At 43.1% G+C, this 25,998-nt stretch overlaps 1 protein-coding gene across 12 annotated transcripts in view; it reads left to right on the top strand.

Annotated features, from left to right (window-relative positions):
• Positions 1-14,816, top strand: part of CELF4 (CUGBP Elav-like family member 4) — a 797,917-nt gene extending 783,101 nt beyond the window's left edge. For 10 of the 12 annotated variants that reach the window (XM_068666938.1, XM_068666948.1, XM_068666946.1 and 7 more), the window contains exon 13: positions 13,268-14,816. The gene's annotated coding sequence lies outside the window, so the exon portion shown is untranslated. Of the gene's footprint in view, positions 1-11,303; positions 11,392-13,267 lie in introns of all 12 variants that reach the window. The other 2 variants (XR_011091156.1, XM_068666939.1) reach the window with 2 other exon arrangements.
• The last annotated feature ends 11,182 nt before the right edge of the window (positions 14,817-25,998 follow it).

Here is a 25,998-nt window from a genome sequence, read left to right on the forward strand (position 1 = left end):
GGTAATGTCACTCTGCTAGGAGTTTTATGGTTCACAGAAGGTAGGATTTGTATTGAGATAGACAGATAGATGGATGCCTGGTGCCTGAACACAACATTTTACAGAGATTGACCCAAAATTTTCAACACTAAAATCCCAAGCCATAAACTGAGGAAACCTCTGTCTGGGAGATTTCAGAAGGATTTTATCCCTTTTCTCTGACTCACACACTACCTTAAGCCTTTAAAAGCATATCATCCCTGTCCTTTTGCCCAAAAAAAAATGGAGAAGATCAGAGTAAAGAAGGATCAATAGGAAATAAGTAGTCTACGTTTTCTCAGGTGCCAGTGTAGAAGAGGTCAGGTGTTGCACACTAGACAGGGAAGGATACATGTTTGGGGGAAATAGTGTGCGTTCAGGTAAAGATCATACATTGTGACAAAGGAGAAGGTGAATCCTATTGTCCATGCCGTGGGTAGACACAGGAAAGGTGGTGGTGATACATCCTGTCAAGGATGCTCAGGCCACACTGAGATCTGGGCTCTCTCTGTACGTGAGGGGGGTATGGAGAGGAGCAGAAGCACCAGCTGATGGGAACAGTAGGGACACCACCCTGCCAAGCTGCCTGCAGAGCCTGGAGCTGCCTCCTAATGAACGCGAGCGGCTGGTCACAACTGGAGGCGAGCTGTTCCCCATTTGTTTGTGCTCCGCAGAGTGGCGGGGATCCACTCTTCATCAGAATAATCCAATTGAACAAAATGATTCATATTAGCAGGCACATCTGTCTGAGGCCAGAGCAGAACCCTGGTGTTAGTTTAATAAATGGCGTTCATTAAACTCAGCTGAAAATATAATCTGGAGAGACTGATGGGGTGAACAGAGCAAAGAATAAGCAAAAGGAGTTAGCAATTATCAGATGTCATTTGTTCTACTGGTACCACGGAATTGGGGCTTGTTTGCTGAAATCTTAATTTCATTTCACTGAGGTAGAATCCATCAGAGAAGCTTGCGCTGCAGCTATGATTCCTGATTCTCAGGCCTTGGTAGGGAACAGGACATTTTTCTTTTCCCCTTTTCTACCAGAGCCTCTTGCAGAGCAAGTGTACACACCGAAGGAGCACAGAGCCCAGGGATAGGCAACACGGAAAAAGCATCCTTTGCTTTTCCAATAAACAGCTGCTAAATTCCCTGTGCTGCAGTGCAGAGAGCACAGGAAGAGCCTTCAGAAAGAGATCCTCAGCGCCAGTCTGAGTGTGTAGACCTTCCTAGATTGTCTGTCATCTCCTCTCCATATGAAGGGGTTTGGTACATGCTCCTCATTTGACTTCTGGAGTGTTTTACACTCTGTAAGTGCCAGTGGAAATGACTTTGCAAAGGCTGAGATCTTCTTGGTTGTTGGGTCAGGGAAGCTCCAACCAGCTGTGACCAGGCCACCCAAGCAGACTTAGCAGCATTTCGTGGGGCACAGGGGAGGGTGCACAGGCCCTGAGGAGCTCACAGCAGCCCTCATGTTCAGAGAACGGCCCCGATGGTCCCAGGCTGCCTCCTTAAGGCACAGCTCACACCCCACTGCCAGCTCAGCGAGTTGCTTGGCATTAGCATTCCTGGCCATACGTCTTCACATGAAACACTGCATCCAGAGGGCCTGCTCTTGGGAGAGAGAGCTGCCGTTCCCATTTCCTGTTGAGCAGAGACGGGCTTCTTGGGCCTGACTCACAGCAATTTATGGTCAGCACTTGAAGATTGGCTGGACAAGCTGTTTTTTGCGAGTTGCATTTGTTTGGTTTAGTTTTAACTTCTCCCCACAGGTATTCAAATGGTCTTTGGTGTGCTCCAGAGGACGGCGAGAAAGGCTTTTATATTTATAGACTTGCCAGGGCAGCGCTCAAGTCCCAGCCAGTCAGAAAAAATCAAAAGAATAATGGAGGAGAAGGGAAACCTTGACCTCATAAGCTTTCAGCGTTGATTAGTTTGTTGGTGTCAGGAACCTTTTCTTGTTCGGGGCAGACTAGCTGTGAAATGATTTTTTTTCCCCTTCTCTTTAATCTGTCTCCTGTATTCCCATGGGGAAGGAGGAGCCAGTACCTGCCTTCCCAGAGCTCTGCTTCAGAGCAAGCAAGTGAATGGACCAGCAGCAAGGGGACGGGTTCTTTTTTCAGAGACTCATCTTCTCAATGTGCCCTTTGGCAAGAGGCTGCGCACCTTCAATTTCCCTCAAAATTGTGTAGGAATCAGTTGCAGACATGAGCTGTTCCGGACCTGGTCAGAGGTTGTTCCTACCCTGGAGAGCACAGGAGAGGGAGAGAGTGTTGCAGAGATGGAAGCATCTTTCTGACATTTGTCGTAGACCCCACATTCACTAGCATCCACTGCCATGGAGGTGGGTGAGACACGCACACCATCCCACATTACCCCACCACCAGTCCTCACTCAGGTAAATCCCCAGCCCTTGGGCACTGGGAGGAGCATAAAGATTAGGCTAACACAAACCTGTACAAGGTCAGTGAGAAAGTTGTTGAATTCATTGCAGCACAGAAGTCCTACTCATCTGACATCATGATGGCCCACGTAAAATGAGCTCGTTGGTCTCAGCTTTGTTCTTCCCAAGCACATCCACATAACACACAAGCCTCAGTTGCTACCCAAGCTAACAAGTGCATTTGAGAGCTGAAAAATGGAAGAAGGAAGAGACCTGAGAACAGCTTGCATCCCTCTCTAAATAAATTGGCTAATGAAAGCTCTCTGAGCTCAGGGGTGGTGGCACTCCCAGCCAGCACAGCGGCTGCAGGCACAAGGGGACAGGCATCTTTAGCATGGGCTCTCTGAGTGACAGTGAATCAGAAACCCAAAGGGCTGAAACTGATCGCATTCTTCACTGAATGCAAGTGGAATTGGAGTTTATTTTCAATATTTTTTTTAAGGACATTGAACCAACCACCGAAGGAATGAAGAAATCAGCACACTGCTTCTCAGTGCTTTCAAAAAAAAAGTTGTTTTGCTTTGGATTTTTTCTAAATTCTCAGAGAAAAAGTTCTGATTATTTTCTTAGCAATCATAGAGTTTGACTGATCACCTGCATTTTCAACCAAGAAAGGCTATGAACAAAAACGTGATCCAGCTCCGAATTAGAACCATATAAATACCTCAGCTAAAGCAGTGAGATGAGTCACATACGTAAGTCACATACATCAGTCACATACATAAGTGTTTTCAGAATCAAATTCTGAGATACTAAAATTTGCCAAGAGCTGTGAATTCTTCAGATGGAAACCGATCCAACTATATGGAGGGATTCCTGTTCTATCTTTCTCAAACTTAAAGTTATCATCTCCTTAGTGAAAGTAGCCTTTTTCAGAAACATCTTATAGAATGTGGCTTCAGGAAGGTTTTTTTATTAACAAAAAAAAAATTAATAATGTTTAATAATTAATAGAACTATGTAGCTTATTGAGTCATCCTGGGCTTTAATCAATTTGAAATATTTGGGGCACCAATTTCCACCTTACTGCTCCTCGCTGGAGGTGCATTAGAGTTTTAGTGCAATTAAAACGAAGCAGGAAATATTTTTAGCTAATTGCACTGTGCACCTTGAAGGTAATTTGAAGCTGCAGGCAAAAAAAAATAAAATATCAGAAGGAGTAATTGAGTGTTGCAAGCTGGGAGTATGTGTTCCTGGCTGCATTCTGATTTGAAAGGATTAAGAGGCTAGGAGAGGTGCCGAACAGGCTTGGCGGAAGATGGATAAAGTCTCAGCCCCAGGGAATGGACCCGGGGAAGTGGACCCATGAGTGCTGAGGCTGCATGGGATGTGCTGCAGGGTACAAGTCCTGCCTTGCAGGGCTGGGGCTGCCTCTCAAAGTACGTGGGTGTTTGCTGCCCTCAGGCAGTCTTGTGTGACCATGGGGCACAGGGTACCTCTTCTGCCCCACATTGGGGACCTGTGCCAGGGGCTTCAGCTAGGAGGAGAGCTGGGGTCTCCTCATTTCCTGGCCACAATGCCACACGAGCACCCTGCAGCAACTGCATCCTGCTCCTGGTGAGGAGTTAGCGACAAAACTCCTCATCCCCAGGCTGGCTGGCAGCTGTGAGTTATTGTGTCTCCCTCGAGCCCCAGGCAGGGTGTATCAGGCAACCTGCCTGGAGGTCACAGGCAGGATAACCCTGCCTGCTGAGATCCAGGGGCTGGGCTCGGTTAGGGCTCCTGAGATCATCCCAGGAGGTGCTGTTGTCTGGTGGGAAGAAAGGAAAACGGGGAGTGAGTGTCACATCCCTACCTAACCGTCAGCAGCAAGAAAAGGAGAGTGAAGCATCCAGTCCATCAGCATTTTGATAAGCTCTTGTCAATCTACGAGGAGAGAAAAGCAGAACCAGTGGAGACAGGGCACAGAGGCTCCCTCACAGCTTCCCAATTAGACTTGGTTCTCAACCATGTACATTTTTTTAATTAAACTGTTGGTACAATGCTCAGGAGATAGCAAACTCCTTGAGGCCCCCTTGTAATAAAGAACCTTTCATTATGTGCAGAAAGGTAGCTTCCACACAGCTTAATTTCCTCTCCCACCTAATGTTCACCAGCAGTGAAAGGAGGAGTGATTGCCCAGTATGAGGCAGGACACATGCTCCTCGGGGCATGGGCCCTGTGAGATGGCCAGCAGAAGTGGAAGAGGCTACAGGCTGTGCCAGAAGAGTAGCCACATGATATATGTTTGACTTTTACCACAGCTACTGCCCTGCTTCCTGAAATGGCCTGAGTTTATTGCACTGACCTTTGTCTGCAAAGCTCTTGGTTGGTAAAACACAGCTGAGACAGGAACTGGATCTATAGCTATGTTTGCATGAGCAAATAAATTCCAGGCATTGATGAGGACGGTGACCAGGACTGTGACCAGGGCTCCCCACCACTGCGTCCCTGCTCCATCCTACCCGAGCCCCACTCTCTGTCCCTCCACACGCCTCCACGTCTCCTTTGGGGTGTCCCCCTGGGATCCTCATCATGCTGTGACCACCACTCCTACCACCACTCGAGGACAGGGCAGGAAAAAGCAACACCGTGTGGGGAACCAGTGACATTTTCTGACCGACCGGGCTGGCTTCCCGAGGAGCGGCCGCTCCGTTGCAGTGCTTTTTCATCCGCTGCTTGAGACTAATGGCTCTAGAAAAATAGATAAATCAGAGGTGACACAGCTATTGCTGCTTGACATTTTTTCATCAAACCGGTTGGGGGAGGAGGGGGTGACCAAAAAGTGACATTTTGACCAAACTGGATGTTTCCACGGCAAATTTTCATTCTACTAGATTAAAAAAGAAATGCCAACAGCACAAAAAAAAAAGAACACAAAACTGTCTTGATTAAAAATGTTGGCATTCAAAACACTAAATTTCTGTTAAAAATGGACTGGTTTTCAGATTGATTAAAAAAAGACAAAAATTAATCTCTTCCACTAGCCGCCTCCCCCACCCCAGTTTTGTTTTGTTTTTCTAACTAAAATATTCACAGGAAAGAAAGCCAAAATAATGACAATTTTCCCCTGGAAAATAATTGTCATTTTTCAACCAGCTCTTAATGTAACATAGTTAAATGAGAACAATCCTAGTAACAACACTGCACAGCAAGTAAGTCATACAATTATTTGAAAGAAGGGCATTACAATTTAAAAGCTAATTTTTATCGTCACCTTTAATTTATAAATGGGAAAAATGAGGCAGGGACATCAAGCATCTTTAAAAAAAAAAAAAAAGAGAGAGAAAAAAAAAAAAAGAAAGAAAACATTAGCATTTGAAATGCTGGACTCCCATCTCCCTGTTAGATCACATTAGCTTCTCTGTCTGTGTATGTGTAATTGTGTCTGTTGATATGTATGTATATATAGTACCTCTGTACGTATACATATGTATGATATGTATGTGTGCATATTCATGTATATATAGATTCATATATGCTATCTGTCTCCTTTTTAACCTTCAGATGTTAGAACTGAAGCATCTGACAAAAACATTCTTTTTTTTTTTCTTTTCTTTTCTTTTTTTTTTTTCCTCCTAAAAATAGCACCCCAAGAGCCCAGGTAAATGCATTGATTTCTAGGATAAATGATCAGGCTTCATTTAATCCCAGCATCGATGCAAAGCTCTTCACCGCACTGCCCTCCCTGCTCTAAGACATTTGGGCTCCTGATCTCAGACTCCCCATGACACTCCCCATTACAGTGGTTGTTGTAGGGATGGAGCCAGTTTTGGAGAGCCGTGCCTCCTTCCTCCACCTCCGCTGGGCAGTTCAGGCAGGGGCCGGAGAAGGGGAGATCTGTGCAGGTTGGTGTCTGGGCATGGTAAGGAGGAGGGCTGAGACAGAGGGGAGGCAGAGCCATCCAGCACTGGGAGAAAGTTGGTGCAGAGGCATTAAACAGAGAGAGAAATTGCTATAGAAACAAGAAGAAATGTGAGGGAGAAAAACACAGGTTGGAATTTAAATAATATTGATCAGCCTCAGAGGCAATAGCTATAAAGATCTGTCACCTGTAGGAAAAATATCTCCACCACCTTGCTAGAATTACTCTTGGGCACAGGCTCCAACAGCCAGAGGGACAGGATCCTGACTGCAGTTTTGGATGGGTATGCAAAGAGAAGCTAATGGATACTGCATAAATGCGAGGAAACCTACTTATGGAGTGGGCAATGTTCAGCCATGATCAGAGACTTCAGTGTGAGCACAGAAGGTTGTCACTTTGATGCTGCAAGAAGTGAGGGCTTTTGAGTTCCTTCACGGAAAGGTTCCATGTCTCCAAGCCAGCACAGGAAAAGGGATGGAAAAGAAAATCCATGGAGACTTGTCTAGAAAGGAGTAGGGGGAGGGACACAGTGCAAACAATGAGAAATAGAAGGCAGTATGTATTGAGAGGAGGGAGTAGAGCATCAACCTAGCAGTGCAGCATGATAGGAGCAGTGTTGGGCCAATTTTGTGCTCCTGTGAAGACACAGAGCAATGTTGCATGTGTTGTTGGTTGTACTTGGAAGCTGAGCAGATGCATTCATATCCTGACAGCAGGCAGATGCCCTGAGAGGTGTGTGCAGGGTGCTGCACAAGCCTAGCTTTCCCTAGACTATACAGTGAATGTCGCAGAGCACAGGAGCTGCACAGTTTTAAAGATCATCTCTACATCCTTAGTTCTTAAAGTCTTTTGGACTGTACAACAGGTTGTACTGCCGGACACAAATCCTTCCCCATATAAAAGCTGGACTTTGTCACAGAAATATGCAGTAGGAAGAGTAGTGATCCATCTCCCATTGACACCGGGGCAGTTTGCACCAACAAAAAAAGCATTCCAAACTGATCTGGCAGTCTTAGCAGTAAGGCCTAACCTATCTCCAGAGCCTCAGGTTTATCGCTATCAGATCTCAGCAATGATGCAGCCCTGTGTGGAGAAAACAAAATAGGTAGGAATATCTGAATAATTAGAATCGGATGTAAGGGATATTGTTGATCTGTAGCAAGACTGTGTGTTGTAGTTAAGTAGGGATGGAAGATATGAGCAGATTGCCATTAAATGTCTCAGGCTTCTTCTGGGGTTACCACTCATGTGAAAGAAAGCAGCCACAAAGAGCTGTCCATGCATTGCTTACTTGGCCAAACTGGCTTACCGAGTTGATCTAGATCTCCTTTGCAGTCTTTGGAGAGTAAGAAAGACACCTTCAAGGCCCACTGAGACCTTAGCTAAGCAGAGCCATTGTTCCTCCTCACCTCCATGGTCTTTGCAGTGTTTAGAGAAAATAGCTGAGTGCTTATGTCTGGGTTGGATGAGCCCAAGCTGGAAGGAAATCTTGCTCCAGCTTAAACACAGGCAATGAATGTCTCCCACAATACAGAGAGATCCCTAGAGTTTGGTCAGAAGCTGGTGTTCAGAGCTTCTCTGTGACAGTGGTGTTGGTAGGATAGGACTACTGTGGTGACGGTAAGTTGGGAATGTTGCAAGGACATGACTAAAGTCATGTTTGCTCTAACTGAGGCTTTGGCTGAGATTCATTTCCCCTCATTTTACAGACTTACAGTGTAACTACCTCCATCAAATCTAGTCACTGAAAGTCCTCATTATAATCCAGAGAGACATAGGCCCTGTTTGGCCATGATTCACAGTCTGATCAGAAAGGGTCCTTTGGGATGAACTGGGGACAGCAAGCCCTGTTTCTCTCCACTAAATCCAGCCTGGAGTGATTTTCTCAGATGGAGGTGTTGCATTTTGAAGCCTAATTAGGGCTTTCAGCCATTATCTCCATTCAACGTTCAAAGAGAATAGTCTCAGGCTTCATTTAGATGTTTCAAATAAGAAGATTTGGAGGAATATTGGCATTTACCAGGTGCATTTGGCTATGGTTTACTCCAGCAGAGCAAGTTCCTGGTCAGTGTTACCTGCAGCAAAGAGATTTTGCCTGATCTGTCTCTGTGTACAGGCCCCAAGTGCTCAGGAAGAAAGCTTCCTCTTTACCTCCAAGGCACCACTTCTGAACTAGGCTGTATATACTTGTCTTCATAACCTTAACACTTTTACTCACAAATTTACTTCAGCAATGCCCAAAGTTTATACCTCTTGCCAGCAAAGTGAATTGCTCTCCTTAAACAGATGAGTTTGGCCAGCATCCAGTCTAGCACAAATGCCTAGCTTGCCTCTCAATTTCAGGCCACTGGTGAAGTTAGGTTACCCACCTCATAAGTTAGGCATCTAGCTCCTCTTCCTAGTCAACAGAGAAAGACATTCACCCGTGTAGCCCTCCAGGTTAGGCAGACAGGATGACCACGTTTGGCTTTCATTTGAGAGTACGTTTTCTGGTTTGTTCGTTTGTTTGTTTTGTTCTTTTAGCCTCAGCAAGTTCTGAGCCTTCATCTGTACATACGTGTGTGTGTGGGCGCGCGTGCGCATGTCGCATCCACAGCGTCTGGAGGTGTGTGTGGAGGACAGGCAGGGGGATGGTAGTACCCGCTCCAAAGCCTCTGGTCACTGGCAGGTCAACCTGCTCCTTCGTGCTCCAGCTGTAAGGGAAAATGTTATGTCCAGTCAAGGCTACGTCCAAGAGACTCACCTCAGCTTGAGGGTTGCCTCAGGCTGGCACAGGTGGGGTGGTGCCTATAGTCATATGAGCAGTGCCCATGGTATTGCCACCCCTGGCTCTGTGACTGGTGCCGTACAACCAGAAAGCCCCGGGGGGTGAAAGGGATGAAGAAGGCCCTTTTCTCATCCTCATGCAAAGGCCAGATCTGTATGGTTCACACTGCTTGTCCTTGGGTACCCAGAGACACAAGTGCGCAAGTGACAACAGCTCTGCCCTGGGCCATCTTCAGAAAGACAGTTTTCTCCCTCTTGGCTTGAGAAATAAATGTGAACCCAAATCTTGCATCTCCCTAGGGGGAACCAGTCTATTCCATTCACCCAAACCCCAGGAAGCTCAGGCTGACACTTCCAGCTCATCCAGCTGCAGAATTTTGGGGCCAGGCCATCAAGAAGGAGTCAACAGCCCAAGGCAGCAGCCAACTGTGGGCAAAGTATGGAGCTGAAGCCAATGCTCAGTTCAGGGCTTAGTTCAGCACCGTCTCTTGTCAGCTGAGCATAACAGCTCTAGCCAGAAAACATGTTTCAGCTCAGAAAAAATAGAAACAGACAAAAAAAGAAAAAGGAAAAAAAATAATAAAATTTTCTCTAGCCAGCATGCATGACTTCAGGATGAGAACTGCCAACAATATTCTTGTGACACCCAAATGCGAAGTGAAATTTTAGTTGTGTGCAGTGACTTTTTAGAAATAGGCTGGGAGGAGAGATATGAGCCCTGCCAAGGTGACAGAAAGGCAATACCTGAGGAACAGGGTGCAGGGCTGCCGAATGAGACAAATGTATCATTGTGTGCAGTGATTTTTGGTGTTTACTGAGGCAAAACTCCCTGGGCCAATAAAGGGACATTTTCTGTGGTAGGAAAGGAACAGAGTGTTTCTAGAGATTGTAGCAACCAAGCCCTGGCATCTTTTTCCTTTTCCTTTTCCTTTTCCTTTTCCTTTTCCTTTTCCTTTTCCTTTTCCTTTTCCTTTTCCTTTTCCTTTTCCTTTTCCTTTTCCTTTTCCTTTTCCTTTTCCTTTTCCTTTTCCTTCTATTTTTATCATTATTTTTATTATTCTTTCCTCTTCCTTTTTTTTTCTTTCACTTTCATCTTTTTGTTACTTTTTCCTCTCCTCTCCTCTCCTCTCCTCTCCTCTCCTCTCCTCTCCTCTCCTCTCCTCTCCTCTCCTCTCCTCTCCTCTCCTCTCCTCTCCTCTCCTCTCCTCTCCTCTCCTCTCCTCTCCTCTCCTCTCCTCTCCTCTCCTCTCCTCTCCTCTCCTCTCCTCTCCTCTCCTCTCCTCTCCTCTCTTCTTCACTTTTTTTTCCATTTTTTTTTCAATTCAGGCCAAAGCCAAACACCAAAGGAGTAAATTTCCCTTCCTTTAATAATGCTGATTTAGGGACCATCGTGTTATCTGAGTCCTCCTACAAGTCTGCTTCACACACCATACCAGCATTGCTGTTTCGGAGCCCACCGTCCTGAGAACCACTAAATGGACATGCAGCAATCAGCAATAGTCGCTTTTCTTTTTTGTTTCTTTTATTTTATTTTCTTTCTTTTTTATTATTATTATTTTTTTAATTCTCAGTAGCCAAAGCAGCTCATGGTCTCTTACTGCCCAATGACTTTAAACTTTCTGGGATGTGATTGCATTAGAGCAATGCTTGTTCCGGAGTCCATCCGAGGAAATGGCAAGGCTCCCGGCGGAATTTGGCTAGCCATCCCGTGAAGCCCCGGAGGCCGGGGGTGGTGCGGGAGAGGCTGGTGCTAACGAAAGCATTCTGGTTGGCAGCGAATGTATTTATTTTCCAGACTTTGCAAACCGATCTGTGTCTGCGCTCATTCATTCAGTGCATGCTCTCCTCAACAGCCGCTGCACAGCGTTCTGTTACTGTTCACTGTTGACCGTGTGTCTACATTTAAGTGTGTGTTTTATGTGTGTGTCTCTGGCTAGGCCTCCTCCATCCTTCTTTTTTTCCTTTTTTTCTTTTCTTCTTCCTTTCTTTTATTTCTTTCTGTTCAGTTGGTTTGTTTTGCTTTCCTTGTTTCGTTTTCTATAGTTTAACGGCAAGTATTTCCATTAGAGCTTTTTGATTGATGCTGTGTTTGTATCTTTTTTTTTATTATTATTTTTATATATATCTTCTTTCCCTACCTTTCCCTTTTTCCACACTATATATAAATATATATATATATAAAAAAAATCTTTTCTTCTTTTGTCATTCAATCAAATTCCAACAAAACCAACCAAGAGCCAGTCAAATCCACCACAGTCTCGCGCTGAGCTAGGAAAAAAGTTCACGTAATGACATGAAAGTGGAGAATACAGTCCCCCAGGCCGTAAGTTCAAATCAACTCGAAGTTGAAAGTGTGACATGATGGCGTCATGTAACAAGCTAAGAATTGGTTGCATGACATGCCGTCAAGTTTCGTGCAGGTGCCGTGATTGAAGCATTTTTCTTGGATGTTGTATCAGTTGATGATTGGCCAGTCATGATCACATGTGCCTTTTTTGACTTTGTGCTGCCACAATTTTTTGCTGTGCTCATTTTCGTTTCGTTTTTGGTGCTTGCAGTGGTTTCTTTATTTGTCGTTTGATTTCTCGTCAGCGTTTTATGCTTCTCTAGATGTCACATAGAAGGAAAAAAAAAAAAGATGGATTCCTAATTCTTTAGAAAAAAATGGGATTGTTATAACTGTATAGATAATTTGGAAAAAAAAATGAGAGAAAAAAAATGTGTGGTTAATTTTTTTGCACTGAAAATCTTGTGATTTTATTTTTATTCCAGAGAATTGGGGCCTTTTTCAATTGACATCTTTTTTACCCCTCAGGATATTTCAAATCACTGTCCAAAAATTAAAAAAAAAAAAATAAATTAAATTAAAAAAAAGAAAAAGCAAAATGATAGTAACAGTAGTTTGAAAAACTATAGCAATCCAAAAAAAAAAAAAAAAAAGCAAAAAAAAAGCAAAACAACCCCAAGAAAAGCCTCATTATATGTCTTTTCAAGAATACCTAATTCTCTAAGGTTCTGTATTACAGCAACTCCAGCCAAAATTAATTGCTCAGGGGGAGGGAGGGTTTGTTTTGAGTGGGAAAAAAAAAACCATCCAGATCAAAACACAAAATGCATCTTTTTGTTTACAACTGAAAAAGGGTCCTTGACGAGTGTTTTTTATTTTTTTATTCTATTATTATTTTTGGTGTTGTAATTGTTTAGACTGCTGTGTACGGTTTGCTGTTTGTTGAACCAACAGTGTGAAAACCTGCCAGCATGGATTGATATTCCGCATGACACTTTTCCACCAGAGTGGACCTTTTGCAGTTTCTAAGTTTCTTGATGTAATAAATCACCAAGTGTGTAAGAAGAACCTGCTTGCTAGAAAGAGATAAGAGCTAATCCTTAATGATTAAGCATCCTACTTAAATGTCAAGCCTAGTCGGATCATGATTACATTTTTTTAAATAACTTTTTTTATTTAAGAAATGTTAGCTTTACATTTTTTTGCAAAAAAAAAAAAAAAAAAGTTTATTCCAACAGTCTTTTTTTTTTATTTAACCTCCTATAAATTGCCTGTTCAAAGTCCTACTTTCTGACATTCACAAGGATGTAGATGTTATTGGCAGCTATGTCTCCACAGAAAGCTCCTACACTGTCATAGATGGCACCCCATTAAAATGTAGGCCAATTCTTTCTCAATGCCTTTCACACTACAAAAGCGCGCCAAGCAAGATTGTGATCTGGCATTGTAAAGTGGCACTTAAAAATAATTAAAATGCAGCTATTTGTACATATGTAGTGATATGGATTTACATAGACATACCTTACTATTATTTTGATTTACGATTACTATTACTATTAGGAACAATTGTATTTTTCTCTATCATGATCGTGACTACCTTGCTCACTTTGGGTTTGATCCGGTTCTCACTGAAGTCAAGGGGAATCTTTCTGTTGACGTGAGTGGGAGCAGAATCAGAGCCAATACGTCCAAAAGCAAACCACCAAAGCAGAAGCCCCATCCTGTCCCAATTGAAGGGAGAAGAAAACACCCATTACTTTCAACAGGAGCAGGATTGGGCCCAAACGAACAGGCTTGTTTTTAATTTTGTTTTCATTTTTTAGGTCTCTCCCCTGTCCCAAATATCCCCCTCTTTCCCTACTTCCCCCTCCCCTTTTTGATTTAATTTGCAATGATCTTCTTCATTTTTTAGGGCAGCAGCTGAATGGGCCACATTTAGAAAAAAAAAAAAAAAAAAAAAAAAAGTATATATATTAAAAAAACGGGAACTGTTGGATTACACCTTTGACATATCAGCAAATATCAATCAAGCTGAAGACTTCAGACTTATTCTCTCTTTGATTGTTTAGACTGTAACATTTCTTCAAGAAAAGTATCACATCTGCTGACTTCGAAGGACTTGCGCTTGAAAACAAACAAACACATAAGTAAAATCAGAACAGGAACAAGATCAACCAGGATTTCTGAAGAGACACTGATATCACCACAGCGGCTTTTCTTCAAACAGGAGATGCAAACCTGGATACTGACAAAGGAGTGCCTGTTTGCCACCAAGGATGCGGTTACCATGTGTGACCCATGGTAACAGTCACTGAGCATCTTTATCTGTCATTCCTTAGCTATATAGGGACCAAAGGACAAAATTTTTACCGCAGACTTGTAGCTGTATGTAAAATATGGAAGTTCTTTCCTTTTCTCTGAGCTGTTCCTAAAACAGTTTTTGAGAGCGATTATAAGAAATATGTAAAAACTAAAAAAAAAAAAAAAAAAAAAAAGTAATAATAATAATAATGCTTAAAAGCTTTTAAAATGGCAAGATAATAGTTCTTTGATACTTTGGGAGGTTCTTTGGTTATACATTAATTAGAGTCTATGAAGCTTTCATATGGTTTTCTGTATAATAAGTAAGGATTGCGCTGTTAAAGGCAGGTAAGATGGATATCTATGAAAAGCAAAAAAAAAAATAAATAAATACATAAATAAATACATTAAAAGGCATAGAAAAGAGAAAGGAAAGATGGTTGATATTAAAATGGAAAACAAAAAAGGTTTGTAAATGCTTCTAACTCTCCCCATTTAAAATCCTAATAGTTGTACAGAATTTAAAGAAAGAAAGTTTAAAATACCTATATAATAGAAAAAATTAGACAACATAAAAATAAAAAAAAAAAAACAAAAAAGCAAAAAAAAATAATACTACATAGAAGTTAGCGTTAATGCTAAAAACAAAGATGTTGTAGAACTGTAATTTTGTAGAGTTTAGATTGAGCATAAATTCCTACTCTGCCAATGCTGTTGGATGCTGTTATTTATCGAGGAGAAAAAGGAGAGAAATGGCTATTTTGGCAGCTTTTTTAACTGCAAGCATTCCAGCTATTAAAAAAAATAAACAAAACAAAACTCGATTCTGTAGACAATGCAAATGGGAAACAAAACAGCTGTCTTTTTATCAGACGTTAGTTCTAACTTGAACAACAAAACACAGCTAAACGCTTCATGTCTTCATGATCTGCTGTCCGCAAAATTCCCATCATCCTATGCTTCAGTAGCTTCCATATTTGCTCTAGAAACCTTCAGGGCAAGGGTTAGCCTAGAACCTTAATCTTAAAAAATAAAAAAATAAAAAAAAATAAAAAAATAAAAAAATAAAAAATACAAAAAAAAATAAAAAAATAAAAATAAAAAATAAAAAAAAATCAAGTAAACCATAAGATAAAGAAAACAATCTCTTTGAAGAATTTCTGCAACTGTTTACAAGGAATTTTGAGAAACAGGGGGATGTTTAAAAAATAAAAAAAAGATGCTGGCTCCGTTTTTCTGTAAATAAATTTGCATATTTTGTAGGACTTTTAATTGTAATGATAGAGAAAAACAAGGAAAACTATTTAATGAAAGCACGATATTTATCTTTGGTAAATGACTTTAGAGCAGTTAAAAATAAGACATTGCTTTAAAAAATCTGACTCAGAAAAAAACAATGAATTATTTAAGAACACATATATTTTAAAGTATATCATATTTATTATAATTTATTTTCACAGTCTTAAAACTTGATTTACATCATTCTCACACTTGTTTGCTTCAACTGAGCAGTGTGATAATTGTTTCTGATTCTTTATTCGGTTTTACTCCGTTTTAATGTTCTTGTTTGTTTTTCTTAGTATTTTTTTATCTTGATCTCAAACTTCTTTCTTCCTTCCTTTCTTTTTTTTTTTTCGTTTTTTTGTTCTTTTGTCTTTTTTTTTTCTTTTTTTTTTTTTTAGATTCCCTACTGGGCCTATCCTCCCGTCCTTACTCTGGCAGATACCCCATGGGGATATTTGGGTATTCTACCTGAGTAAGGACAGCAAGACTGAGCCCACAGCTAGGAAGTACAGATGTGTAACGCAGCTGCAGTTCCATACAACTGCTCTTTCACTCTCAATTCCCTAAAACTCCTTGTAATCTTCTGTAATTATTGAATGACGCTTTCCAGCTTAGCCCTAAATAAAGCACAGTTTAAAAAAAAAAAAACGCCGTGCTCTTTACTTCTTGATGGCTTTCCTTAATGTGTTTGCTTTGAGAACAAAATGAATCTATTTCGACTCTTTCATTTATATACATTGTTTGAGTATCAGAACAAATCCCTTTGTTATATAAAACATATCTCATTGGATTGAATTAATGACACTGTTTCATTTAATGTCTGCTTGATATTCCGCTGTGGTTTACCTTAAACCTAGTAGGTTAGAAGATCAAATAATGGTACATACAAATTAGAGTCATTGTAGCTCCCATTTGAAGCCTGTTGTTTGATTTCACGCTCATGGTTTTTTCATGCTGATAAGTATCGAGGCCAAAGCTCGGGACATTGCTCCTCTTGCTGCTTTGGGACAACCTTGTGAAATTCAGCAGGCTCCAGAGATGAGCTTCATTTTCTTCCTGAGCATCCCTCACATCTCGTCTTTTGAATGATAGTGCATGTCCCCCGCCCCCCACCCTCCGAAATGGCTGTACCAGATCAGCTGAGCTGAGTCTGGGGTTGAAATCGGGAGCCTTTGCATTTCCTTCCTGATTCTTGCAGCCGTGTCTGCATTTGGACAAGTTGCACCGGCTAAATCCATCTCTAAATGGGACTAATGGTGCTTGTCCATAATTTGAACTCCACAGATGGAAGGAGTTCTATTAGTAGAAACTCCTGTTATTACCCTTACGAGTTACTAATGTCTGTTCGGGGCTATAGAAATAAATGAAATGTAAATCAGGTGATGAATACAAGGAGGGAATAAGGTCATTTTTTTGTTTTGTTTGTTTGTTTGTTTATCTGCAAGTAAGGGTAAATACGGAGGAGCACATACAGCACTCCAATCACTGCACAGAAGATGCTCAGGAAAAAAATGGAGATGTGGGAATAGACTTCAAAAGTCTCTGACCTAGAAACGGAGGATGAGGTCTCCAGTAAAAACAGGTTTCTGCCCCAAAGGCCATTCAGCCATCCAGCAGCATCCTGCCCTTAGCTGCATGGGCACAGAGCACATCCTCTGACATGGGTCAGTTTGAGAGTTAAAGGGCTGGTGAAGATCATCCAAGACCCTTCAAAGAGGGGAAAAAACATAACAACTAGGGGTCATTTTCCCACAGTGGCACACTAAGGGTGGCGCTGAAAGTTGGTGCCTGATTCCATCCCCATTTCTTCTGCTGCTCTCCCAGCTCTCCCTTGTGACCCCCAGGCTCCCTGGATCCCTTCTGTCCCCTGCCTTGGGGCAGGTGCTGCATCTCTGCAGAGGATCTGGGGATGTGCACAGTGTACCTACAAGGACATGTCCACATGGCCAAGTAAGATGGGTTTTATCCCTGGGGGATCCATCTGGGAACACCCCTGGCCATTGAGACACCTGGGGGCTGTTGGTCGATGGCTGTGAGATGAGATTTCGGAAACTCTTCTCAGGTACCCTGCAGTATGCAGGAGACAAAATATCCAGTGCTGGGGAGCAGCCACCTCCCAGAAGGAGGCCAGAGAATACTATTAAAGCCACCTGTGTGGCACACAGGCACCGCAACGCTGCCCACCCACCTCAGGTTCGTTAACACCGGTGTGCAGGGGAATAACACACTGCTGTGACCAGGCTGCTGCCTGCACTACGTGGTGTTTACTTGCTGAACTCTGGTTATGGTGGAAACACACTAAAATGGGGTGTGCTGAAGCACAAATGTGGACACGGCCTTATGGTTGGCTAAACACCCTTCTCTGGGCTGCCCACACATACGTGCCCTGCATTAAGATTTAATTGCTTGTTATATGGAGACACTGCGCTTCTGTCTGAAGGAAGCTCACCCCTTCACACTGTGTGAAGGTGCTATGAAGCAAAACAAACAAAGCTTTGCAGCACGGGTTGGTTTCAGCACAGGACTGTACTGTGGCCCAAAAAAAAGCCCCAGTCTGAAGTACTGAAAATGAAGAGAGAGGCCAAGCCAACCTGAAAGCCTGTAGCTGCCTGCCCACATGCACCAGAACACAACAGCCCAGGAACACTTTATTGCAGAGGTTCAAAAGCCACTGGCTGTTTGATGCTTGCTCCTCTCTCTTACTTGCGGCTGCTAAATCACATTACACGAAACTACAGGTTTATTGAAGGTCAAAGATCAATCCTTCGCCAAGGTGCTCCGTGGCACCAGTGTGATTACAGCAAGCTGCAATCCCATCCCCATGAATAGCTGGGGGCAACCTTTGGTACATGTACAAGGCATGGCTTGCAGTCACTCTTTCTGCAGTCCCGTGGAGACACCTCAAGCATTAATCACACTTCTGTGTCTATAAGACATTAAATCCCTTCCTCGGTTCAATTTTCCATATCAGCATTCCCTGACATAGCCACAGAGACACTCTTCTTTTGCACACACAAGAGGAAACCTTTCCTCTTGCCACCTCCACACCATCCCCACTCCAAGCAGCTGTCCACTAAACAAATCTATTATTTTTATTATTATTATTACTTCTACTATTACTATTATTAAAAGATGACCAAGACATTGAATGAGTCTACAGAGCTCTGCTCATTGACCTTTCCTGTAACTAACATTGACTGCTTGGAAATGTCCTCCTGAAGCAAGGTGAGGACTTTTCCACCTTTTCCACCCTTAAGCCTCCAAAAACACTTTACCCTTGTTGCAAATACACCAGGGCAGAGACTGCCCTGTGAGTCATGCCAACTATTCATGGTTTTGGTGCCACAAAGCAACTCAAACTTCACAAGACTTTTGCAAGTGGGTAAACACAGATCACTGGGTGCTTCAGCGTGATGTGCAAGCTCACGTGCAGCATCACCTGAAAAAGAAGGCTACTGATGCTGTTGTCTATGAAGGTCCCTAGGTAGATTCAGTTCGAGAATACCTGGCTTGTCCCATCACTCCAGAGCCAATGAAATAGGACTAAGCCACGGTCTTGGGCTAGTCTGAAAATACCATTTGGAATGTCACAGGTGTCCTACTTACTGATGAGAACAGACCTTAATTCAGATTTTAGTCCCAGGGCATCCCTGTCACTACAGTAAGAACTGTCAATAGAGCAAACAAATCCAAAATAAACCTTTGGAAAGTACCAAGTAGAGCCATTGTGCTCCATTTCTCGAGGGGGTGGCAGCTTGCACACTTAAGTCACCTCTGGTATTGTACAACCTTTCCTTAGTGCTCAGCCAACCTTGAACATCCTCTAAATACTTCTGAGGAACCTATATAGCACTGTCACTGATAAACCCACAACTGGTTGCAAGGAACACCTTGCTGTCAAATGTCCTCTCCCCGTGGCATTCAGAAGGCACCCTGAACGCTGGGTCATGACCTGGTAAGGTATGAACGTATGGGCTATCTCCAGCCAGGCACAGGCTGGAGGAGGACGAATTGCTCCTGGTATATGTGCATACATACAGGTAAACAGGCCCTCTTCCCATAAGCATCAGCCTCACAGTGTGCGGTGCATTCACATCAGAAACAATAAATCCAGGTTCAGGTTATTCCTCTGCCCGGCTGTAAGCTGGGATTTATCCCCTGAGATGAAGAAAAAAATTGACCTGCCTCATTTAAAAGGCAGAAATAGGAACCGGAACAAGGAGCAAATGACTCCATAACCTCGCCAAGGAGACCCAGGCTCCTCACACTGCTCCCTTGCAGGCTACACGCATTACACAGCACAGCACACCTTGCCAGGAGGAAGGGACACTGCCTCCCTCCCTGGTACACCTTAGTCTGCTGCTCAACTCTCCCGGGAAGCCTGTATTGTTGGGTTACAGCTCTTGCTTTCAGCTCTGCAAGTCTCCAGGCAGCTGGTGAGTGGGTGGGTTAACTCTTCCCAGCAGGGAACCACAGCGTGACATCCCCCAAATGGGTGCCTCCCCTCCTCAGAGCGGCAGAGGCCCTAAACTTCTCCTCACCCTTTGAAGCCAATCAGATCATGTGTTTTGCTTTTTCCACACACTGCACGGAGAATGCAATTGCCTAATTCAGTGTTGTGAATCCCACCAGACAGCAAAACACCCACAAATTAGGCATCATGACGGTAATGACTCCTTTGTGAGTCCCTCCTCCGGGGTAAGGGAGACGATTCCACTCCAGTGAGCTGCAGAGCAGGCTCCAGCCCTGGGATGGCTGTCAGCAGGCACGTTGTACACAGATCCTCCTACCAACTCCTACAAGAAAAGATTACCTTCTTTCAACTAGAACAAAGAGCTATTAAGTGAGACAATGGGCCTAGCAGTATTGGTGAACCATCTGTCATCAAGTGTTAGACATTAACAATATCTTTTTTAAGCCAAGCCAGTAGAAGCCCCCAGCCGCTGTTACAATAGCGGAGAAGTGCAGATGAAAAGTGTCAGCCTAATTTTTCCTCAATTTAACCCTTTCCACACGGCCTGTTCCATTATTGCTGCCTTCTGCAGCAAGCCCACAGCACAGTGGAACACATGAATCTTGCACAAATCCAACTAACACTTTGCCTCACATTTCACACAAGTGCACTAAAGTTGGCACTGGGGAGCAGCCTGCCTTGGTTTGAGGGCAGGCAACCAGGAGACTGATGACAAACAAAGAGATATTTGTCCCTCTGCCCCCAGGGGACAGCCATCCAGGACATCCACACACAGCACAACCCAAACACCAAAGACAAAGGAGTGCTGAGTGCCTGTGCATGCTGTGTCTAGATTATAACAGGACACTGAAATTAGACGGAGGCACCTCACAGCCTGACAGGCAGGCTGGTCCAACATGTGGGACCAGTTATTAGAGAGCTGCCTGGCTCTGCAGATTAAGCTTTGCAGTTTTAGTGGGAGTTGTCCTATATCTGGCTTATTTATACCCTTTCTGTTTCCAGCCCAAAAGCCTGATCTTAAAGCTTTACCAAGTAAATATTTTCTATGCTTGACTACCAAGCTTTTGCAGGGCTGGGAGAGAGTTGTGTTTGGGTGAAATACTGTACGTTTAAGGTGTTTTATTTTCCTAGAGGTAGGGAATCCACATAAAGCAACACACTTGCCTGAAAGACTTACAGTCCAGATCCAGTTTAATCAGAGACTGGGGAATTTTTCCTTCCGTGAAGAGGCTGATACTGCCAAATGCCCAATTCTAGGAAGGGTTCTTATCCATCAGATTTAAACGAGCTCTCCTCCCCTATTAACTGCAAATGGTGAAGAAACATGGGCAGGGTTCTGTGCAGCTGGGGCTGAGAGGACCGATTTGGTCTGTCAGGGCCTTGCTTTGCCTGTACACCAGACCACTAGCAAGAGCTACTTGCCTCCAGCTGCTCAGTAAGCTATCCTATATGAAATCTTTTGACAGTCCTACATCAGGGAGTCTATATCATTGCTCGTTAGCCCAGCTAGTGCTTTTGTTGCAATTTTAGCAGGGGATCCAAGAAATGAGTAAGGTCTCACTTCTCAGAATTAGTCCTCCAGGGCTTCAGCGTGTAGATAGTCATTGTATGTTCCTTAGGTGATGGCTGTGGCCAAGCATTGCACCTGGCTGAATTAAGAAACACTAAAAGTCACCTAAGTGCTGATGGAAGCCACTAAATCTCAGCTGGGAGCTGGTGATGGAGAGAAGCCATGTGCAGTGGGAAGTTAACAGATTAGACATCCTCTGTGCTTACCATTTAAAACAGACTAAGAGCATGCACAAATACTCAGGTTCTGCACACCAAAGAGGAGGTGCTGGAGTTACTGCCTCCTTCTTTCCCGAGCAGAGCAGCAGCAACTTCCACACAACAGATTTGGGGCCTGTTAGGCCACAGGTGGGCATGGACAAAGAGACCACAGGCTCACAGGAAGCAGGCTTCAGGGCTGTCAGTCCAGCTTCTCTCACTGTCCAGAAATGTTACTTCAAAGACAAATACAAACAGAGGTCAGCTCAATAAAGCAAAACTGGAATATGAGCCAGTTAATGGTCATTCTCACCTGGCAGGAATGGAAATTACATGGAACAGGGACTTTGAGAACTTTAGCCATTTGACTGCTTGACTAAACTGTACAGAGTGACTGATGTGAAGGCTGAGCAGGTGTGACAATGGCACGGATAATTGCGTGTGCAAAATAGATAACTAAGCTCTTATATGACCTGCCTTGGTCACTGTGAAGCTACACAATTTTTGTGGAAACCAGAAATGCAAATGAAGAAGGCATTTCTGCTCCTCAAACATTTTCAGTGGCTGGTTATCTGTCAAGTTTCTCCTGTGGTTTTGCAATTAGGGTTGTCTAAAGCATTCAGCAATGGCCTCTTTCTGCAAAGAAAAAAAAAAAAAGTTAATGGGAATGTTATAACTGCTTTCAGTGAACACCTTACAAAAGTCGACAAGAAACAGTAATTTCTTGCCAATGTAAAGGTCCTTTAGCCCTGAATACAGCCATTTTAGTGGGTCAAGGAAGCCAGAACATCCTGTCCCAACATGCCCATCTTTTACCCAAGGAAAACCATGCGTGGTGTGACATGTTGTAATAGGCACACAGCTGCGCTCTTCCATTCTTCTGTGTGAAATCCCCTTTAGCCCCTTACTTTATCAGGCCTAAAGTTGTTCCTTTGGCAATAAGATCAACAGAAACCTCTGCATTTTTCTTCCAATGGTTACATTATTTATGAGCTTTGAAAATAATCCCATTTTGTCTCCTAACCCTAGTTTTGCATATATACATGCCTTTCTCCATGTCGACCCCTGCGAATTCTTCAGCTAAAATATGCATTCATTAGAAAAACATTTCAGGGTATTTTTTTTTCTCTCCTCTTTATCTACTTGCTTGAATATGCTGTAAACTTGATTAATGCTGCCTTCTAATCTCTTTTTTCTACAGAGAACACCTGGAGCTCTTTTAACCTGCATGAAATAAAAAAATAAAACCAAAAAGCCAAACAACCCACATTGCAATGACACATCTTCACATCCCTTCTCTTTCCTTGGCCATCCAGTGCTTCTCTTCCAAGAGACTGGACATACGGGCAGAACTTTTGGCAATGAACCTACAGGGCTATGGGTTTCTCCTAAAGCCCCCTTCCTTATGCTCCCAGTAGCCTGCTTAGTTTTTAGCCTTTCTCTGTCTAGAATAGTTTGGGGAGATTTATGACAGCAATTCTTCTGGTTCCTTTCACAATGTGTTTTCCGCTATTCTCATCTATCGCTCTGCCAACATGCATCATTTATTTAATACCAGTCAGTAGCCACATTAAACCTTTTTTTTTTTTTTTTTTAAGGACATTTCCTCCTGTACCTGGGGAAATTGTGTAGGTAAATAAAGTCTGAGCCAACACTCTTGGACTTGACTTTTCTGCTTCTATCCAAAGCTTTCCATGGGCATCAATCATCCTTGAACTAGGATTCTTCTCATTTTAATTATGCTAATATTGCCATAATTTCATTCTCGTTAACAGCAATTGAGTTTCAGTCTCTGCAGATGGCAGAGCTGGACAGTTACCAAGCCACATGCCATCTTGAGAGGAGTGTACAGACCAGTGCATAGCCTATGGCAGTGTTACTCATCACCATTTCTGGTTTGCATCACTTCACTTTACCTATTTTTGAAATGGCATATGACTTTGCCTCATATTGGTTTTGGGGCTTAGAAAGCAGACTTTTAAAAACACAAGAGACCCCACTGCTCATCTACTTCGTTCCTGTTAAAATACCATCTTGACTGCTTTGATAACTTCAGAAGACAGCTACAGAAGAGATGTATTATCAATTGCTGCGGATGTGTGTAGATCTATGAGTATGTTACCACTGCAAATACCCTCTGAACTTCCCAAACAGAGCAGATGTAGAACACTGATCACAGCAGTGTTGATGGGAAGGGAATTCTGTGCTTTCTAGTCGAGTCGCCTCCTCGGAGCAAGTCTATCCTGTGGCCGTGTCCCTTGTTATTCTCATGAAATAAAACCATCAAAGGCTAGATTTAAGATGGCTAGACTTGCACAACCACAGCTGTGCCTACGTTGTGGAACAGGCACCCAGTGCAGCCCTCTCCTCACTGTTGTCCAACCCAGTACATCTACCAAATTTTACTGCAGCTCCTTTCTGGATTGGGTTTTCTTTTTAAGGAAAACCAGTGCAGGCCAGGAGAGTAGTGAGCACCTGGCATACAGAGGGACAAGGACTACAGTGCATGCTGCACCTTGCTATGAACTATGGTAGTTCCAGTTCCACCCAGTGGAGAAGAGAGAGGTTCCCACATGCACACTGGATAGCTTATCACTGGCTGCCCTCATCAGGCAAAGTCCAGCCTTACTGCCAGCGTACTGATGGCAGGACATGATGCACAGCCCTGACACTAGGCTCACTGCTAAACTGAGAGAAGGGTGACTTGAGGAAATGCTGCTTCCCCCTGGCTGATATGCTGAGGATCCTCCAATTTAAACCTGGCTACACCTCAAAAATCCACACGGCAAAGACCAAACTGCAGCAGTTGCTGCAGGAGGGGCTTGGCATTGTGACTGCAGGCGTGACGAATGACATTACACGGATTCAGTGTCTTTTTATGCTGTGTACAAGTCTGGTACAACTGATAGAGATTATGATGGGCCACTGCAGCCTTCTAAGCTGGAGAACCCAATGAAATCTCTTCAGGAGATTACATCCGATCAGATTCTGATGCAACTGCTGCCTCCCACTTGATTTGAGAGGTGACATCCCTGACACTCTGGTAAAAAAATTTCCACAGACGGTGGCTGTACAGCTGAGGTAAACACAAAATGGCCTCTGTGACAGCTCAGAAAAATCCTTGCTTTTTCTTCCCCCTGTGTTGAGAACATCATGTCCGATGGCAGTCCAGGATCGCAGCCAGACCTCCCTCCCCAAAATTTTTAAAGGGCTTGAGGAACGAAGAGACACCACAGTTGGAAGGGTGGGAAACCACTTCACTCCGATTTTGTGTTGCAGCAAGTCTTCCACAGATACCTTTAGCTGTATCTGTAATCTACAGCAAGAATGTTGATTTTCTTTAATCATTTCATATATTCTATGAACTGAAAAAATGACTCAGGTAGAACAATGCACAATAACAGTGGATAAGTGATCTTCTAGTGATTAAACTTATTTAGGGTGTGACATGAACAGAAATTAAAAAAGCCCTGTCCTTGTCTTAGGAAGAAACTGGGATGAACGTCTGCACTTTGGGGTAGCTAATTTGGTGGGAAATGAATTAAAACATGAAGTTCTGAAAGAGAGTAACCTCTTAAGGGTAAAAGGTCTTGAATTCCGCTTGCTGATCAGGATGACACCAATATTTATGCAGATGGGCAATGAGGGCATTTCTGACTCCAATTTCATTTCCAGAAAACATTCCTGTTACCTCGCAGTGCGTTATTTGAATCAGTGCACGTCGCCAGAGGTTGAATAAGACGGTTTCTCCACTCTCTGCTACAGAGTACCGACACTTACTAAATTATGCTGTTAAATACTGTAGTATGGCTATAAAATACAATGAAGGCCCATGGAAAGATGCCAGCCCTTTTCTGAGAAAGAGAGAGCACTTTTTGGAACCCTGCCTGTGGCCCGTAATTTTCGCTTCCTCCCACTACAGTGCGAAGTGACATGAAAGGACTTGTAAAGTCAAGTCCAGGAGACTGGTGGGGATTTGAAGGAGTAAAGCTAAAGTTGGACTGTCGACGGTAGCATCTGACCTACTTGAACTTTGTGGGGAAAGAAGTGGGGAGTGAAATCTCCCACACATGTACCTAGCAGGCCTCACTGGAAAAATAAATGAATTCCAGCCTGGTAAATGTACATTTTTCAGTCCAAATAAGGCCAAAACATTCAAAATCTGGAAACTTTTAAATGGAGAAATCTGTTGATTCACAAGCAGCAAAACTTTCTGAAAAAGCTGCCAACCAGCAAGACATTTCAGTATTTTATGGGAAATAGTGTTCAGTGAAGGAGAAGGACCAGTAGCAGAGAACGGATGTACGGCTTACATGAACTGAGCCTCCTGCCAGGTGCTGCAGCAATTCATGTGGACCCTGACACATGCAAGCAATAACAAAGCCCTTTAAGTTCAGCAGACCCAAAAAGAAATATTTTTCTTATTAATAATAACCAAGGAGGGGAAGGAAGGAGGCGTCAAAATTGACCTTTCTTTGTAGAAAATATTTCAGCAGGAAAGATTTGTCCATCCCCAGTGGGCACAATCTGACTTGTCACACTGTATGGATGCTAAAGCTCTTCACTGCGTGAACACAGACCAAAGGATGGTGCCTGACCCACAAAGCTTAAAATCTAACTCAGGATCAATAACAAAACAAAACAAACAAGAAAAAAAAAAAAAAGGAAAAAAGAAAGAAAGAAAAAAAAAAACTTCCCAGATGCAAACTGTTCATGAGAATAGAAGAAAAAAACCTATAGTAGTGTTTGTCAAATAACAGGTAAACACACCACCCACCATGACTGCTACCACAGAGGACAGTTAGCTTATTAGAGGA

Source organism: Anas acuta, chromosome Z, assembly GCF_963932015.1.
Source record: "Anas acuta chromosome Z, bAnaAcu1.1, whole genome shotgun sequence".
Lineage (NCBI taxonomy): Eukaryota > Metazoa > Chordata > Aves > Anseriformes > Anatidae > Anas > Anas acuta.